This window comes from Chiloscyllium punctatum, chromosome 44 (genome assembly GCF_047496795.1).
Source record: "Chiloscyllium punctatum isolate Juve2018m chromosome 44, sChiPun1.3, whole genome shotgun sequence".
Classification (NCBI taxonomy): Eukaryota; Metazoa; Chordata; class Chondrichthyes; order Orectolobiformes; family Hemiscylliidae; genus Chiloscyllium; species Chiloscyllium punctatum.
In genome coordinates, this window is record NC_092782.1 from 38,492,163 (window position 1) to 38,509,232 (window position 17,070).

The window sequence follows — 17,070 nt, forward strand, 5'->3', positions numbered from 1 at the left end:
AAAATTGGGTGGTACTTTATCTGTTTTTACTACATTACAGTGAACAACTCAATTTTAGAACACCATTAGTGTACAGAATTTCTGTTAGGGTGCTGAAAGCTATTAATTCTAGTTGGGGAAAATTGTACATTTATTAAAAATAAACCACCTGCACACTAAAGTGACAGTAGCTAATCTCCTTCCATTCTGCCACCATCAAAGCTTTATTTTAAACTATACTTTGCACTAATCATCTTTTGGGATGATTTTGTACTGTGGACCTACATGTAACTTGAAATTGGTTTAACTGTGCAGATGTATTTTGAAGTAAGCCTTTGCACACACATCTCATCCATGGCATGCTTGTTCTGTGGCCTACATTTTGATCACCAAATATCTATTTATACTTTGAATAGGTCAGGCAAGTAGTTGAAAAAATGCCAGTTTCAGCTGCCACATTACACTAATGACAGTAAGTATCATGATTAGCATGTCTCTTATTGTAGAAGATTGATTTTCTTGACTTTCTTATGGAACAGTATTTCAGGAGGTTCCAGTTGTAAAGGTAGTTGGTTGAGGAGCCCTGTAGGCTTCCTGAGAAATACCTCCCATCCACTGATCCTGCAGTCATGCTAATGCAAGTGACCATCATGTCCACCATTTATGCTTGTCAAGGGGAACCTAGCAGAGTGTCTTAACCATTCACAAATATGTCAGGCAATAGCCCAAATTTAAGGGATGGCTATTTTGGAACAAGAAAAGCCAAGTTCTCTCAGTAATTATGACACTTTTAAGAATCCCATCACTCTGCAGGAGAATGAGTACAAAAGCAGCCGCCACATCAAGAAGTATCTTATACAGCAGATAATTAGGATATTGAAAGTCAGGGTCAGATACTTTGACAGGTCGAGAAAATAGCTTAAAAATGTGTTGCTGGAAAAGCGCAGCAGGTCAGGCAGCATCAAAGGAGAAGGAAAACCGACGTTTCAGGCATAAGCCTCTCTTCAGGAATGAGGAGGGTATACTAAGCAGGCTAAGATAAAAGGTAGGGAGGAGGGACTTGGGGGAGGGGCGTTGGGAAGGCGATAGGTGGAAGGAAGTTAAGGTGAGGGTGATAGGCCGAAGATGAGGTGGGGACGGAGAGGTCAGGAAGAAGATTGCAGGTCAAGAAGGCGGTGCTGAGTCTGAGGGTTGGGACTGAGAAAAGGTGGGGGGGAGGGGAAATGAGGAAGCTGGAGAAATCTGCATTCATCCCTTGTGGTTGGAGGGTTCCTAGGTGGAAGATGAGTCGCTCTGCCTCCAGGTGTCGTGTTGCCATGGTCTGGCGATGGAGGAGGCCAAGGACCTGCATGTTCTTGGCGGAGTGGGAGGGCGAGTTAAAGTGTTCAGCCATGGGGCGGTTGGGTTGGTGCGGGTGTCCCAGAGGTGTTCTCTGAAACGTTCCGCAAGTAGGCGGCCTGTCTCCCCAATGTATAGGAGGCCACATCAGGTGCAGTGGATACAGTAAATGATGTGTGTGGAGGTGCAGGTGAATTTCTGATGGATATTGAAGGATCCCTTGGGGCCTTGGAGGGAGGTGTGGGTGCAAGTTTTGCATTTTTTGCGGTTGCAGGGGAAGGTGCCGGGAGTGGAGGTTGGGTTGGTGGGGGGTGTGGATCTGACTAGGGAGCCGTGGAGGGAGTGGTCTCTCCGGAACTCTGATAGGGGTGGGGAGGGAAATATATCCTTGGTGGTGGGGTCCGTTTGGAGGTGGAGGAAATGATGATCCGATGTATCTGGAGGTTGGTGGGGTGGTAGGTGAGGACTAGTGGGGTTCTGTCCTGGTGGTGCTTGGAGGGGCGGGGTCCAAGGGTGGAGGAGCGGGAAGTGGAGGAGATGCGGTGGAGAGCATCGTCAACCACATCTGAGGGGAAATTGCGGTCTTTGAAGAAAGAGGCCATCTGGGTTCGGTATTGGAATTGGTCCTCCTGGGTGCAGATGCGGCGAAGGTGAAGGAATTGGGTATATGGGATGGCGTTTTTACAGGGGGCAGGGTGGGAAGAGGTGTAATCTAGGTAGCTGTGGGAGTCAGTCGGTTTATAGTGTACGTCCGTGTTGAGTCGGTCATCCAAGATAGAGATGGAGAAGTCTAGGAAGGGGAGGGAGGAGTCTGAGAGTCTGAGGAGGTCGGGGTGGAAGGTGTTAGTAAAGTGGATGAACTGTTCAACCTCCTCCATGGGAGTATGAGATAGTGCCGATACAGTCATCAGTATAGTGGAGGAAAAGGTGGGGGGTGGTGCCAGTGTAGCTGCGGAAGATGGACTGTTCCACATATCCAACAAAGAGGCAGGCATAGCGAGGGCCCATGCGGGTGCCCATGGCTACTCCTTTGGTTTGGAGGAAGTGGGAGGATTGGAAGGAGAAGTTGTTAAGAGTGAGGACCAGTTCAGTCAGTCGAAGGAGAGTGTCAATGGAAGGCTACTGGTTGGTTCGGCGGGAAAGGAAGAAGCGGAGGGTTTTGAGGCCTTCGTGATGGGGGAGGTGTATAGGGACTGGATGTCCATGGTGAAGATAAGGCGTTGGGGGCCGGGGAAGCGAAAATCATGGAGGAGGTGGAGGGCGTGGGTGGTGTCCCGAACATAGATGGGGAGTTCTTGGACTAAGGGGGACAGGACCATGTCAAAGTATGCAGAAATGAGTTCGGTGGGGCAGGAGCAGGCTGAGACAAAGGGTCAGCCGGGGCAGTCAGGTTTGTGGAATTTGGGCAGGAGCGGGGTTGTGGGACTATGAGGTTCGAGGCGGTGGATGGGAAATCCCCTGAGATGCTGAGGTTATGGATGGTTTGGTGGTGGGAGGTGGGGTCATGGTCAAGGGGGCAGTAGGAGGAGGTGTCCGCGAGCTGGCGTTAGCCTCAGCGGTGTAAAGGTCGGTGCGCCAAACTACCACCGCGCCTCCCTTGTCTGCCGATTTGATGGTGAGGTTGGGGTTGGAGTGGAGGGCTGCAGATTCTGAGGGTGAGAGGTTGGAGTGGATGAGAGGGGTGGAGAGGTTGAGGCAGTTAATGTCATGGCGGCAGTTGGCTATGAAGAGATCGAGGGCGGGTAAGAGGCCAGCACGGGGTGTCCAGGTGAATGGGGTGTATTGGAGGCGGGAGAAGGGGTCGTCAGAGGGTGGGCGGGAGTCCTGGTTAGAGAAGTAGGCGCGGAGGCGAAGGCAGCGGAAGAATTGTTCGACGTCTTGCCGTGTGTTGAATTTGTTAATCCAGGAGCGTAGGGGAATGAAGGGGAGGCCTCTGCTGAGGACTGATCTTTCATCCTCAGAGAGGGGGAGGTCTGGAGGGATGGTGAAAATACGGCAGGGCTGGGAGCTAGGACCTGGTGTGGGGCTGGAGCTGGGAGTGGGGGTGGGGTTAGGCGCGGGGGCGGGATTGGCATGCGGGCAGGGACACATTCGGCATGGTTGGTGTGTAGGTGAGTGACGTCACTGGGGGTGGATGTAGATGCTGCGACAGCAACTCCGGGGGTGGAAGTGGCTGCGGTGAATGCAGAAACGGTGTTGTTCCCAGTGACTATGGACCCCGCAGAGGCCGCGAATCCATCGGCAATGGTCTTCCTGGTAATCGTGGAGGTGGTTGTCTGGGCGGCGATCGCGGAGGTTGCATGGTCGGTGGGGGCGGAAGTGATGTCATGGTTCGCGGCGGCGGTTGCTGCAGCGGCCGCATGGCTAATGGCACCCGAGCGCTTCCGGAGGCCGATGGAAGATTCTGGAACAGTTGAGGAACCCAGAGTGTGGGGTAAGTACATGAAAGTTTTTGGTACTTACTGTCTTTAATTTCCGATATGGCTAGAAAGAACTGTTTGTTTAGTGTATGGATTCTTCTGTGGATGAAGAAGAGTACAGGTCCTTTACAGGTCTGTGAGAGTGTTGTCCTGAGCTGGAGTAGGGCTGTCTGTAGGGAACGTAGGTAGCAGCGCATGGCTGCAAGTGTGGAGCGGAGGATCCGGAGAGAGGTCTGTTGCTGGAGGCTTCGGATTTGTTGTAGGTACTGGTTGTCCTGGTTGGGTCCAAATTTTGTTGGTCTGAACGTAGTCCGGAGTCCGTGCGGGGTCAGTCGGTTCCGTAGGCAGGTGCTGAGGAAGATAATGTGGCTGTGGTAGCGAGTCTGTTTGAGAACATGGCTGAAGAGCTTCAGGGCAGATGAGATGACCTGGGGGGTACAGTGAGAGAGGGACTCACTGAGATCCTTGTAGAGGGAGGAAGAGAGCTTCTTCAAGGAAGGTATCCTTGCAAGAGAATTCACAGTAGGTTAAGATCAACTCGGAGAAAGTGAGGACTGCAGATGCTGGGGATCAGAGCTTAAAAATGTGTTGCTGGAAAAGTGCAGCAGGTCAGGCAGCGTCAAAGGAGAATGAGAATCGACGTTTCGGGCATAAGCCCTTCTTCAGGAATGAGGAGGGTGTGCCAAGCCGGCTAAGATAAAAGGTAGGGAGGAGGGACTTGGGGGAGGGGCTTTAGGAAGGCGATAGGTGGAAGGAAGTTAAGGTGAGGGTGATAGGCCAGAGAGGAGGTGGGGGTGGAGAGGTCGGGAAGAAGATTGCAGGTCAAGAAGGCGGTGCTGAGTCTGAGGGTTGGGACTGAGAAAAGGTGGAGGGAGGGGAAATGAGGAAGCTGGAGAAATCTGCATTCATCCCTTGTGGTTGGAGGGTTCCTAGGTGGAAGATGAGTCGCTCTGCCTCCAGGCGTCGTGTTGCCATGGTCTGGCGATGGAGGAAGCCAAGGACCTGCATGTCCTTGGCGGAGTGGGAGGGCGAGTTAAAGTGTTCAGCCACAGGGCGGTTGGGTTGGTTGGTGCAGGTGTCCCAGAGGTGTTCTCTGAAATGTTCCGCAAGTAGGCAGCCTGTCTCCCCAATGTATAGGAGGCCACATTGGGTGCAGCGGATGCAGTAAATGATATGTGTGAATTTCTGATGGATATTGAAGGATCCCTTGGGGCCTTGGAGGGAAGTGAGGGGGGAGGTGAAGGCGCAAGTTTTGCATTTTTTGCGGGTTGCAGGGAAAGGTGCCGGGAGTGGAGGTGGGGGGTGTGGATCTGACAAGGGAGTCGCGGAGGGAGTGGTCTTTCCGGAATGCTGATAGGGGTGGGGAGGGAAATATATCCTTGGTGGTGGGGTCCGTTTGGAGGTGGTGGAAATGACGAAGGATGATCCGATGTATCTGGAGGTTGGTGGGGTGGTAGGTGAGGACTGGTGGGGTGGTAGGTGAGGACTAGTGGGGTTCTGTCCTGGTGGCGATTGGAGGGGCGGGGTCTAGAAAATCCCCATATTGCGTACCAGTCAGTTTATCCAGAATAATAATGGAATTTTGCAACCTGCATAATAGTGCTTAACATGGGATATGGTAGAAAAGGCCTATGGACCTTCCCATTTAGTGACAAAGCGGATGGGTGGGAGTTGGAAGACATGATATACAGGCTATGGGAGCATCTTTCAGCTTCAGTTCAGACAGTAGTGTCACAGGTTGGCGCTTTATGTAGATATATCACCTGTACTGCTCATGGTATAGGTACAGACCTGATCTAATCTGTCCATCAGCTTTCCTAAACTGGAACATTGATTAAAGCCCAGAGTCTGTGGGAGCTGGAGCTTCCAGGAAGGTTAAAATTAGTGATTTTAGTGGCTTATGTCTCAGGAAGAGCCTCATGCAAAATTGGTAATTCGTTTTTAGAAACTGTTTTCTAACTACTTCTCAGTCAATTTTTTTTTCATTCTCATACTACCTTACAGAGCAGGATTGAAGCTTTAAATTGTGGATGGAAATTCTGTCAAGGTCACCAAAGTGGCATGAATTTGACTAGAAACCCAGAAATATTATTTAATCAATGCCTGGGCTTCTCTGCCATAATGTAGGCTTGTTGCAAGATCTGACTTGCATGTTCCATTCCTAAATCCATGTTAAAATTGGAACTATTGTGTCTCTCAGAGCTTGGAGCGCAGTGACCAGTGGTGTTCCACAGGGATCGGTTCTGGTATCTCTCCTCTGTGATTTTTATAAATTATTGGATGAGGAAGTGGAAGGGTGGGTTAGTAAGTTTGCTGATGACACAAAGGTTGGTGGAGTGGTGGATAGTATGGAGGGCTATTGTAGGTTGCAGTGGGACATTGACAGGCTGCACAGCTGGGCTGATAAGTAGCAGATGGAATTCAACCTAGAAAAGTGTGAAGTGATTCATTTTGGAAGGTTGAATTTGAATGAGAATATAGGGTTAAAGGCAGGATTCTTGGCACTGTGGAGGAACAGAGTGATCTTGGATTCCGTGTCCATAGATCTCTCAAAGTTGCCACACAAGTTGATAGAGTTGTTAAGTAGGCATAAAGTGTGTTAGCTTTCATTAGCAGGAGGTCTGAATTTAAGAGCCATGAGGTTATGCTGGAGCTGTATAGAGCCCTGATGAAACCACATTTTGAATATTGTGTTCAGTTCAGGTCGCCTCATTATAGGAAGGATGTGGAAGCCTTAGAGAGGGTGTTGTGGAGGTTTACCAGGATGCTGCCTGGACTGGAAGACATGTTATGAAGTAAGGTTGAGGGAGCAAAGGATGAGAGGTGACTTGATAGAAGTGTATGAGATGAGGAGGGGCATAGATAGAGTGAATAGCCAGAGACTTTTTACCAGGCAGAAATGGCTATCATTTAGGGAGCATAATTTTAAGGTGATTGGAGGAAGGTCTGGGGAGATGTCAGGGGTAGGTTCTTTACGCAGAGAGTGGTGGCTGCATGGAATGCAGTGATAGTAGATACATTAGGGACATTCAAGCAACTCTTGGATAGGCACATGGAAGATAGTACAATGAAGGGTATGTAGGTGAGTTTGATCTTAGAGTAGGATAAAAGGTCGGCACAACATTGAGGGCCGAAGGGCCTATACTGTGCTGTACTGTTCTATGTACAAAAAGGTTGAGATTGCCACTGAGCTGTTGTCTTACTAGCAATTATGTTAAAACCAGATGAGGAGGGGGAATTGGCTCTTTTTAACTGCCTCTTGGATGATCATAATATTAACTCTTTTGCTCTGCCTTTTCAAAGAATCTAAAGGTATTTGTTTAAGTTTTAGATTTCATATTTGAGGCCGCTTGTTTAATTATTAACTTGTATTGGCGAAGTTTGTAGAACTTGAATTCTTGGTGAATAATTGTTCTCCATTTACTTTTTCATATAGCACCGAATTCATGTTTTAGAGAGACAGGAAGAAGACAGATTTGCATTTTCCTTGTTGTTAACAGTTATATTTAATTTTCTGCCTGCTGTTCAAAGCTGCTGTTGATATATGGCCATTTCTATATTCCTGAGTCTGCTCCATTTTCCTTCAAACTGAATGCTCTGCACCTGACCTTCAATCACCTAATAAACGAACTTATCTTGCAAGTTGAATAAAAAAAGACATAAATTCCATCACACTGACACAGTGGACTGGTTGAGTCTTTAGATAACAAGGTAATCTCAATCCAACTGGCTTAATTTATTCTACGAAAGTGAAAACCACCATAGTCCCAGAGGACCATGCATGTTGATATTAGAGAGAGACGACTGATGATGAATTTAACCTTAGGGTCACTTTCCATCAGGCAGGAGGCAAAGATGAGAAGACAAGGCCATCGTGGCAACCTCTCGTACTCTGGACTTGTCTCAGTCTGTGGCCTGGTGGTCACTGGAGTCATTTTGGATCAATATTTGGCTTTTGAAATTATTGTTTCATCCATGGAAGTTTCCAGGTATGCTAACTGGTGTGGAATTTGAATATTCATAGTTCATTTTCACAATGATCATAATACTTTCTCCACCATGAACAAAAAATGCAAGCAGTACTTCTCAATTTATGGTTTTCATTACCAGGTCACTTTAAAAGAACAATACAAAAATTGACGGATCAACGTAAACATGTTTTACATTCACTCTTTGACTTAACCAAATTAAAAACCTGCTTGGATACTAACAAACAGATTCGCTGAGCACATTTGAATCCTTTAACTGCCCAGTTAAATGATTCATTGATCCAATTTGGTCTCCTTTTTGTAAATCTGATTACTAGAAGATTGGTGGGTGGTAATCTGAGGTTTGCGTCTTTAGGATGCCTAGATTTACATCCTGCACCTCATTCTCACTTGACTTTACATCACCTCAATTTGACTGGTTGAGGTCTGAGACTTGGTTCTATATCTCTGATCCTCTACTAGGTAATTATGTGTTTAATCCACTAGTCTACCTTTGGCGGCCTCCACCAATGGTATCTGTTATGATGTGTGTTCCCTTTTCTCTCTATTTTGGAAATGGGTTTTCCCCTAACTTTCACTCACCCTGGAACATTACTGTGTTCAGCTGATTGTTCAGCTTTTGCTGTAGTCCCCTGTGGCTCATCACTAAGTGATGCTTCACCATCTCTTTCTCCTGGTCTGTTCCATGAACTTCATTTGTCCACTTGTAATGTTACCATGAAGGTATCTATTAACCAGATTTTTGATTCTGACATGTCTGCCTTTCTGTGCCCCTTTGTTTATGGTTGTTGGCCTAATTAACCTCTAACTCCTTTGGGGTCAATCCTGACCTTTTCTGATACTTCTGGTTGGATTCAATCCTGTGTAAATTGAATCTAAATCTTACGGGTTTTACTACTCCTGTAGATATTGGGACCTCTTGTAGTTTCCTACCCTGTTGCCACTTGTTTAATTCAAGTGACACTTCTTTAGTCAGTGCAACTGTCATGAGTTGTGCTGTACCTAGTAGGACATCCAATATTTTGTTTCTTGGCTTTCTTGACACTTGCTGATGGCTTTTTCCTGGGCTCTTCTCTTCTGTTTGAGGGATATACATTGCTATGAGGCAAATCATTCCCTAATAAATATTTATCCTTGGCATTGTCAAGCTTGGATGACTCCACTGTTACCAGAACCATAACAGGTCCACTCTCAGTAATTTCATTTATGCATCTATTACATACACTGGTGGATGGGGGTATGGGAAGAAACCAAGTTTCGAAGAAGGCAAGACAGATACATTATTGATACAGCCAGCTTTGCTATAGCACAGTAGATCCATGCTTGTGCAATCCCATGTTATAAGAAAATGGTGTTATAGAAGCACCATTTAAACTAATGGGGCTGGAATCGCACAATAATCAATTCACTCTTTAAGACTTGACGCTTTAGAAACAGTGTCCCCAATTCGTTGATCGTGTTATAGTGAATTTGTGTTAACGAAATGCACGTTCTAGCAGAATGATCTGTACTGTCCACAAGTACTTTTTAACCTGTCAAACAGCAGGCTAAGAAAGATAACATTGGATTTTGTTTTCGCTGGTGATATTTGGGTAGTATCTGATTATGTGAGAAGTTGATATTCAATTAATGTCGGTATCAGCTTTTGCCCAGTTAGATAGATTATTTGAGTTGGCTAAGCATATAAAACATGAGCAATTAGATAGATTAGCAAGTATTTCTTTTCAGAAAATTGCCATCCTCTTTTGCAGTGGATATGAATTCTCTGCAATCCTTTAAAATAGCTCAATAATTTCCTGATTTTTAATTAGATTAGGTTACATACAGTGTAGAGACATGTCCTTCGGCTCAAAAAGTCCATACTGACCCTCCGAAGAGTTACTCCCCCCCCCCCCCCCCCCCCCCCCCCCCAGACTCATTTTCTCTACGTTTACCCCTGACGAATGTAGCTAACAGTATGGGCAATTTACCGTGGCCAATTCACCTCACCGCATATCTTTTGGAATGTGGAAGGAAACCAGAGCATCCGGAGGAAACCCACAACAGATACGGGGAGAATCTACAAACTCCACACAGCCAGTCGCCTGAGGCGTGAATCCAACCTGGGTCCCTGGTGCTGTGAGGCAGCAGTGCTAACCACGGAGCCACTGAGCTACCTTTATGAAAGCTAAAATTAGAAGGATTTATGGGTTCTCTTGGTGTCCTGCATTGCTTGGTTACAGTAGGTTGAGAATAAATTTCTCAGTTTTGACTATTATGTAGATGTACTGTACCTTTAAGAAAGTTAAAAGCTATTAGAACTACCTGACAGCACCAAGTATTCTGAAAAAAGGTATAATGTAACATTTGGTCAAACAATTCGATTAGCTGGTTGCACACACAGAGTCAAGTTAGGCCAACCAGTTTAAATTATACCTCCTAAAAAATACCAAATTCCAATCAGCTTTGAATTTAGTATATTGATAATATTAAAAGCCAATGATACAATCCAATGCTTTAAGGGTATAAGACTGGGAAAAATTGAACAGTTGGAAGGAGAACTTCCAAGCCAACGACGTCTGCAAACTGCCCAGACAATAGCTCTCTTAAAGGTACCTTTATCAATCAGTAACTTGTGAATCAGAATCCCCAAGAAGAAGAAGACAGGAATACAGAGAAAACAAAGCTGTCTGGTTTTGAGATAAGTTTTGTTTTGTAAATCGTAATTGGGAGTTTTATTGGACTTGTATTCTAGAAGGGAAGGTAAAAGATAGGTTAGAGAAAGGAGTTAAAAATAGTGGTTAGTTAATTATTCTCTGTTAAACTTTATTTCTTAAAGTTGTTAATTTTTACTTCAAATAGTTCTTGGCCTCTCAAAGTTTCACAGATTACTGTACAGGATAAATCTTTTCTGTGTTGTTGCTTTAAATTAAGCAGGAACATTTGCCCCATGTTGTAGCAGTTTGGGGACTCATTGTCAAGATTTGAACATTTGAACATTAGACATTTGAATAGATTTGGGGGGATTATCCCAGAAGGTTTAAACACTTGCAAGTTAGTGTCCTAGATCTTTAAATAAAACGTAGATGAGACAGTTTGTTTAATTTTGGTGATTTGTGGTTGATTAAATTAAAAGTGAGAGAAATAGATCTTAAAATTGATAAAGAGGTTCTGGGATTTGAAGATGGTTGTCAAATTTGCCAAGAAAGTTTAGAAGGAAAGAAAAAGGCCATACTTTTAGAATTAGCACGTAAGTTAGATTTGGGTTTAGCCAAAGTAAAGCTGAAAATGTAAGGGAGTTACTCAAACACTTAAGTGTGTCAGAGAAACAGACAAGTGCAGTAGAGGTCAAAAAACTTAAATTACAATTGAGGAAAATGGTGTTATAAGACAAATAGAGGGAGAGAGAGGAAAAAGCGAGAAGGTTCTTGACTGAGCAAAAAGAGAGAGAATTTGAACTTGAAAAGTTGCGACTTAGTCAGCAAAGTCAAGTTAACAGGATGGGATTAAAGAGAAAGCAGTGATATATATATATGTCAGAACTCTGCCACATTCTGATGAGAAAGATGTTGAAGCCTTCTTTATTTCATTTGTAAAATTGGCTAGGTAGATGGAGTGGTCTGAGTATTTATGGGTAATGCTAAACTGGTAGGCAGAGCTAGTGAGGTGTTTGCCGCACTGTTAGAAGAGGTGTCACAAGATTATGAAGAGATTAAACAGGCTATTTTAAGTGCTTATGAATTGGTACCAGAAGCATATAGACAGCGGTTCAGAAACACAAAGAAGGAACCAGGTCAGGCTTATGTTGAGTTTTGAAAGAGTTAAACAAAGTCACTTTGATCAATGGGTGCATACTTTGAAAATAGATTGGACCTTTGAGGCTCTAGGAGAGATTACTCTGCTGGAGGAGTTTAAAAATTCACGTGCAGAGATGGTAAGAATTCACGTGGAGGAACAGAAGGTTCAGAAAGTGAGAAGCAGAATTAGCAAATGAGTACATCTGGTGCAGTTCGTCCTGTGAGGGACAAAAGTTGGGAGAAGGGGAGATCCTACATTGCGAAACCAAGAATTCACCACAGGATTAAAAAGCCCAAGCGGGTAGAAAGGAAGTGAAAGGCCTCAGGTGTTTCCACTGTGGTAAAGAGGGGCACGTAAAGTCACAGTGCTGGTTGTTCAAGAAAGATGCTGTGGGAAAAGATGTGATAAAAGAAGTTAAGCCAGTGGCATTAGTGAAGGTAGTAGAGGAGCTGCAGGAGAGTGCACAGCCTAGGAAGGGGCTGGGTATGCAGTTAGTCCCTGATCTCTACAAAGAATTTGCCACTTTGGGTAAAGTTTACTCAGAAAGAACAGGTGGAGAAGGAAAAAAAGTTAGAATTATGAGAGATACAAGATCTAACCAGTCGCTGATAGTAAGAGACGAGCGAATGTGCACTCTTTCTGATCTGTTACCCGGGAGTGTGGTAATTTGTGGGATAGATGGATAGAAATTTAGCATTCCCCTATGTAAGATCAGGTTGGAGTGCCAACTCAAGACTGTGGAAGTTACAGTAGGAGTGATTGACAGAGAGTCAGTTCCAGGAACTCAGTTTGTTCTTGGGAATGATTTGGCAGGATGCAAGGTGGGAGCGACACCCCTTGTTGTGGAGAAGCCCAAGCAACTGAGGAGTTAAAACAGAATATCCTGGTATTTTCCCAGACTGTGTGGTAACCGGATCCCACTATCATAAGTCACAACATGAAGTGAAGAGTAAAGAGAAAGATGAAGGAGTTGAGGTTCAGTTAGCGGATACCCTGTTTGACGTAATGGTGCAGGTAAAACCTGATCAGGCAGAGGGTCAGACAGAAGTGTTTAGTCTTGAAAGACAAAACAATAAAAGCTATATGTGGATGTGTACTCTGAAAAGGAGGCAGGGAATATTCTGGAGAGTTATTATCTGAAAGATAGAATCCTAAGACTGAAATGGAGACCACAGCAGGTTAGTGCAGAGGGGAAATGGCCCAAAATGCACCAGATTGTACTGCTGGTAGTATACAGACAGGGGGTGTTATGGGTGGCACATGAACTATCTGGAGGAGGTCACCTAGGGGTATGAAAGACTTGGGCTAAGGTACAAAAACATTTTTATTGGCCTGGAATGCACAAGGATATGGTGAACTTTTGCCGTACATGTCTTACATGCCAAATGGTAGGTAAACCACAGGTGGTAATAAAACCAGCACCTTTGTTGCCAATTCCTGCATTTGAAGAACCTTTCATGCAGGTTATAATTGATTGTGGAGGTCCCCTCCCAAGATATAAAAGTGCGAATCAGTACTTGTTAACTATAATGGATGTGTCTACCAGATTTCCAGAAAAGATCCCATCACAGAGTATCAAGGCAAAAAGGGTAGTACAGGAGTTAGTAACTTCGCACAGTATGGACTACCCAGAGAGATTCAGTTGGACTAAGGATCAAATTTTACTTCTAGGCTGTTTAAAAAGGTTGTGGATAGCTTAGGTATACAGCACTTTAAATCCAGTGCGTTTCATCCTGAATCCCAGGGAGCTTTAGAAAGGTAGCATCAGACCGTGAAAACCATGTTGAGAGCATACTGTCAGGATTACTTGAAATGATTGGGATAAAGATATCCATTCGTATTGTTTGGCATTAGAGATACCCCAAATGAATCTACTCAGTTCACTCACTTTGAGTTAATATTTGGTCATGAAATGAGAGGCCCTTTGAAATTGAAGAAAACTTGAAAGGACCAAAGTCAGAGATCTTACACTTAGATTATGTATCGGAGGTGAGGGAGAGGTTAAATCGAGTAGGTGAGTTAGCTAAACAGCACCTAAATAGGGCACAGTATAGAATGAAGCAGGTGGCAGATAAAAGCTCTGGGACTTGGACATTTTCCTGACGGGATAACATGTTAGTAGTGTTAACAGTGATAGGATATCCCTTCAAAGCCAGGTTTAGTGGACCCTATCAAATTGAGAAACAGTTGAGTCAGGTGATCTAGTAAACATGCTAGATAGAAGAAAAAAGTATCAGGTATGTCATGTGAACGTGTTGAAACTGTATTATACTAGAAAGAAAGAACTGTGGAAACAGGTGTTAGTTACTGCCCTGCAGAGTGAGGAATCAAATCCAGATGATGTGGATTTTGATGTGCCTCTAAATAGATTAAAAAATGAAGAAGTCCTTGAGGAGTGGGATAGGTTAGTAAGAATAGAACACAGTTGAAAGATTTGTTACTGCAGTATAAGGACATATGTAAGAATCAGATTGGGAGGACTAATGCTATTGCACATGAAGTATAAGTAGGTAATACTGCTCTGATAAAACAACACCCCTGTTGGCTTAATCCTTTCAAAGCCAGACAGGTCCAGATGGAGGTGTAGGCCATACTCAACGAGAACATCATTGAACCAAATCAGAGCAAGTGGAGTTCGCCGATCGTCTTAGTTCCCAAACTGGATGGGGCTCAATGATTCTGCGTGGATTATTGGAAGGTCAATACCATTACAAAATTAGACTCCTATACAATTCCTAGATTGGAGGACTGTATCGAGAAAGTCGGACAAGCCAGTTACATCACCAAGTTGGACTTAATGCATGGTTACAGGTAGGTACCTTTATCAGAGATGGCGAAAGAAATTTCTGTGTTTACAACCCAAAATAAGCTATATCAGTTTAAAGTGATGCCTTTTGGAATGAAGATTGCATCCGCCACGTTCCAAAGACTCATGAACAGAGTTGTAGCTGGGTTAACAAATTGTGCAGTCATTTGGACAATGTAATGATCTTTACTAAGTCCTGGAAAGATCATATGGTACAGTTGGCAGAACGCTTTGAATGACTACAAGAAGCAAAACTGGTGATAAACTTAAATAAAACTGAACTCGCAAAAGCAGAGGTGACGTTCTTGGGACATGACATCAGTCATGGATTCTATCAGAAGTTTGTTCCAAACTTCAGCAGTGTAGTGGCACCATTAACCGATTTGCTGAAGCAGAACACAAAGTTTCAGAGGACAGAACAATGCCAGGAGGTATTTGACCATTTGAAATCAATATTAACCACCAAACCAGTTTTAGTTGCACCAACTTTTCAAAATCTTTTAAAGTCACCATCAATGCTAGTGACATTGGAGTTGGAGCTGTACTCCGACAGGAAGATGAGGATAGGATTGAACTACCAGTTGGTTACTTTTTGAAGATGATCAACATCCACCAGAGGAAATACTTCACAGTCGAAAGGAACTATTGAGTTTGGTACTGGCCTTACAACATTTTAATGTGTATGTCATGAACAATGTGCCGCAAATGGTTGTCTATACTGTTCATAATTCGCTTACATACTTAGAATGTTTTAAAGACAAGAATATGAGACTATTTCATTGGAGTCTAATGTTACAGACTTTTAATTTAAAAATCATATATGTTGTGGGTTGTAAGAATGTAATCGCAGGTGTGTTATCGCCAATTTAACTGATAGAGTTTAGATGAGATATATATATGTAAAAATAGGTATATGGGAAGTAGTTAAGGTGAACTTACATTACCGTAACATAAAGATAACTTTAATATGTTTTAAAAAAAGAAAAAAAAGAAGCTATCTTGACATTATGATGGTTCATTTTTACTTAAGGTGTTATGAAAATGTGGGTATATTGTACCTTGAAGAAAAGTAAAAACTATTAGAAATATCTGACAGGACCAAGTGTTCTGAAAAAAGATATAATGTAACTATTGGTCAAACAACTCGATTAGCTGGTTGCCTGGAGACAAAAACAGATTCGAATTAGGCCAATCAGTTTAAATTAAGCCCTCCCCCAAAAAAACAAATTCCAATCAAGTTTGAATTTAGTATATTGACAATCTTAAAAGCCAATGACACAATCCGATGCTTTGGGGGTATAAGACCGGGGAATAGTTGGGAGGAAACTGCCAAGCCAATGGCATCTGCAAACTGCCCAGAGAATAGCTCTCTTAAAGGTACCTATCGATTAGCAACCTGTGAAGTAGAATCCAAGAAGAAGAAAAGAAGACAGGAATATGGAGAAGAACCGAAAGCTTTTGAGATAAGAAGTTTTGTTTTGTAAATATTAATTGGGAATTTTATCAGGTTAGTATTATAGAAGGGAAGGTAAAAGATAGGCTAGAGGAAGGAGTTGTAAATAGTTGTTAGTTAATTATTCCCTGTTATACTTTAAGAAATAAAGTTGTTAATTTCTATTTTAAATAGGTCTTGGGCTCTCGAATTTTCACAGATTACTGCTCAGAATAAATCTTTTCTGTGTTGCTGCTTTAAATTAAGCAGGAATGTTACACCATGTTCTAACAACTGCTTCAGATTTTTAGATCTCTCGAAGGTGAATGCTATTGGGGAAGTCACCAGATGAAGAGCAAAATAGTGTACATGCAAATACCAAGCCTAGAAGAGGTAGATTTGGACAGAATAGATTTTTCCCATTTTTCTATTCCCATCTATTTGTACATATGCTGGTCAAAATGTTTGTGCGTAAAATTATTCAAACCAGAACTGGGGATCTACAAACCATCTCCCACAATAGCAGCATCTACACTAAGGGTGTTCAAAGATATATCCCAGAAAGTACGTTAAGCGCAGCATACTTTGGCAAGAGACGTTTATGTGCAGCATTAGAGGCTCGGGCATGGTTCAAACAAATCTCTGCCTATATAATTTGGAATTGATGTACAAGTATAGAGGAAAATCTCCTTTAAGTTGATGGCATTAACTTGGGTGGCAATACTCTTGGGAGTGCCAGTTTATCAATTTTTATCATGTCTCCACAGCCCTTAATGATTGCATGGAGTGTTATATTGCAGTATTCTCTATTTTTTAGGTGGTAGTAAAACTGATGTCATCAAAGTTGCCTTCACAGTAAGGGGAGGTGGTGGCATGGTGTTAATGTCACTGGACCGGTGATCTAGACTCCTCAGCTATTGCTTTGGCAATAAATCTGGATTATAAAGATAAACTCAGTAGTGGTGACCACGTAACTTTCAATTGTTAGAAACACTTATTTGATTAACATCCTTTAGGGGAAAGAAATCTTCTGCCCTTGCCTGGTCCACCCTTACATGTGATGTGAAACTTGAAAGGGTTCAGAAAAGATTTACAAGGATGTTGCCATGTACAATTGCAACATTTAAAAGGCATCTGGATGGGTATATGAACAGGAAAGGTTTGGAGGGATTTGGGCTAAGTGCTGGCAGTTGAACTAGATTGGATTGGGATATCTGGTCGGCATGGATGAACTGGACCGAAGGGTCTGCTTCCATGCTGTACATCTCTATGACTCCAAATTACAGCAGTATGGCTGATTATTAAATACCGTCTATTATGGCCTATCAA

General features: G+C 43.4%; 2 protein-coding genes across 3 annotated transcripts in view; one reads left to right on the top strand and one right to left on the bottom strand.

Moving 5' to 3' along the window:
- Positions 1-17,070, top strand: part of fam185a (family with sequence similarity 185 member A) — a 122,615-nt gene that overhangs the window by 92,740 nt on the left and 12,805 nt on the right. The window lies entirely within an intron of this gene.
- The window catches only part of LOC140466890 (F-box and leucine-rich repeat protein 13-like), a 110,594-nt gene that overhangs the window by 3,066 nt on the left and 90,458 nt on the right, over positions 1-17,070 (bottom strand). The gene's annotated exons all lie outside the window — the stretch shown is intronic.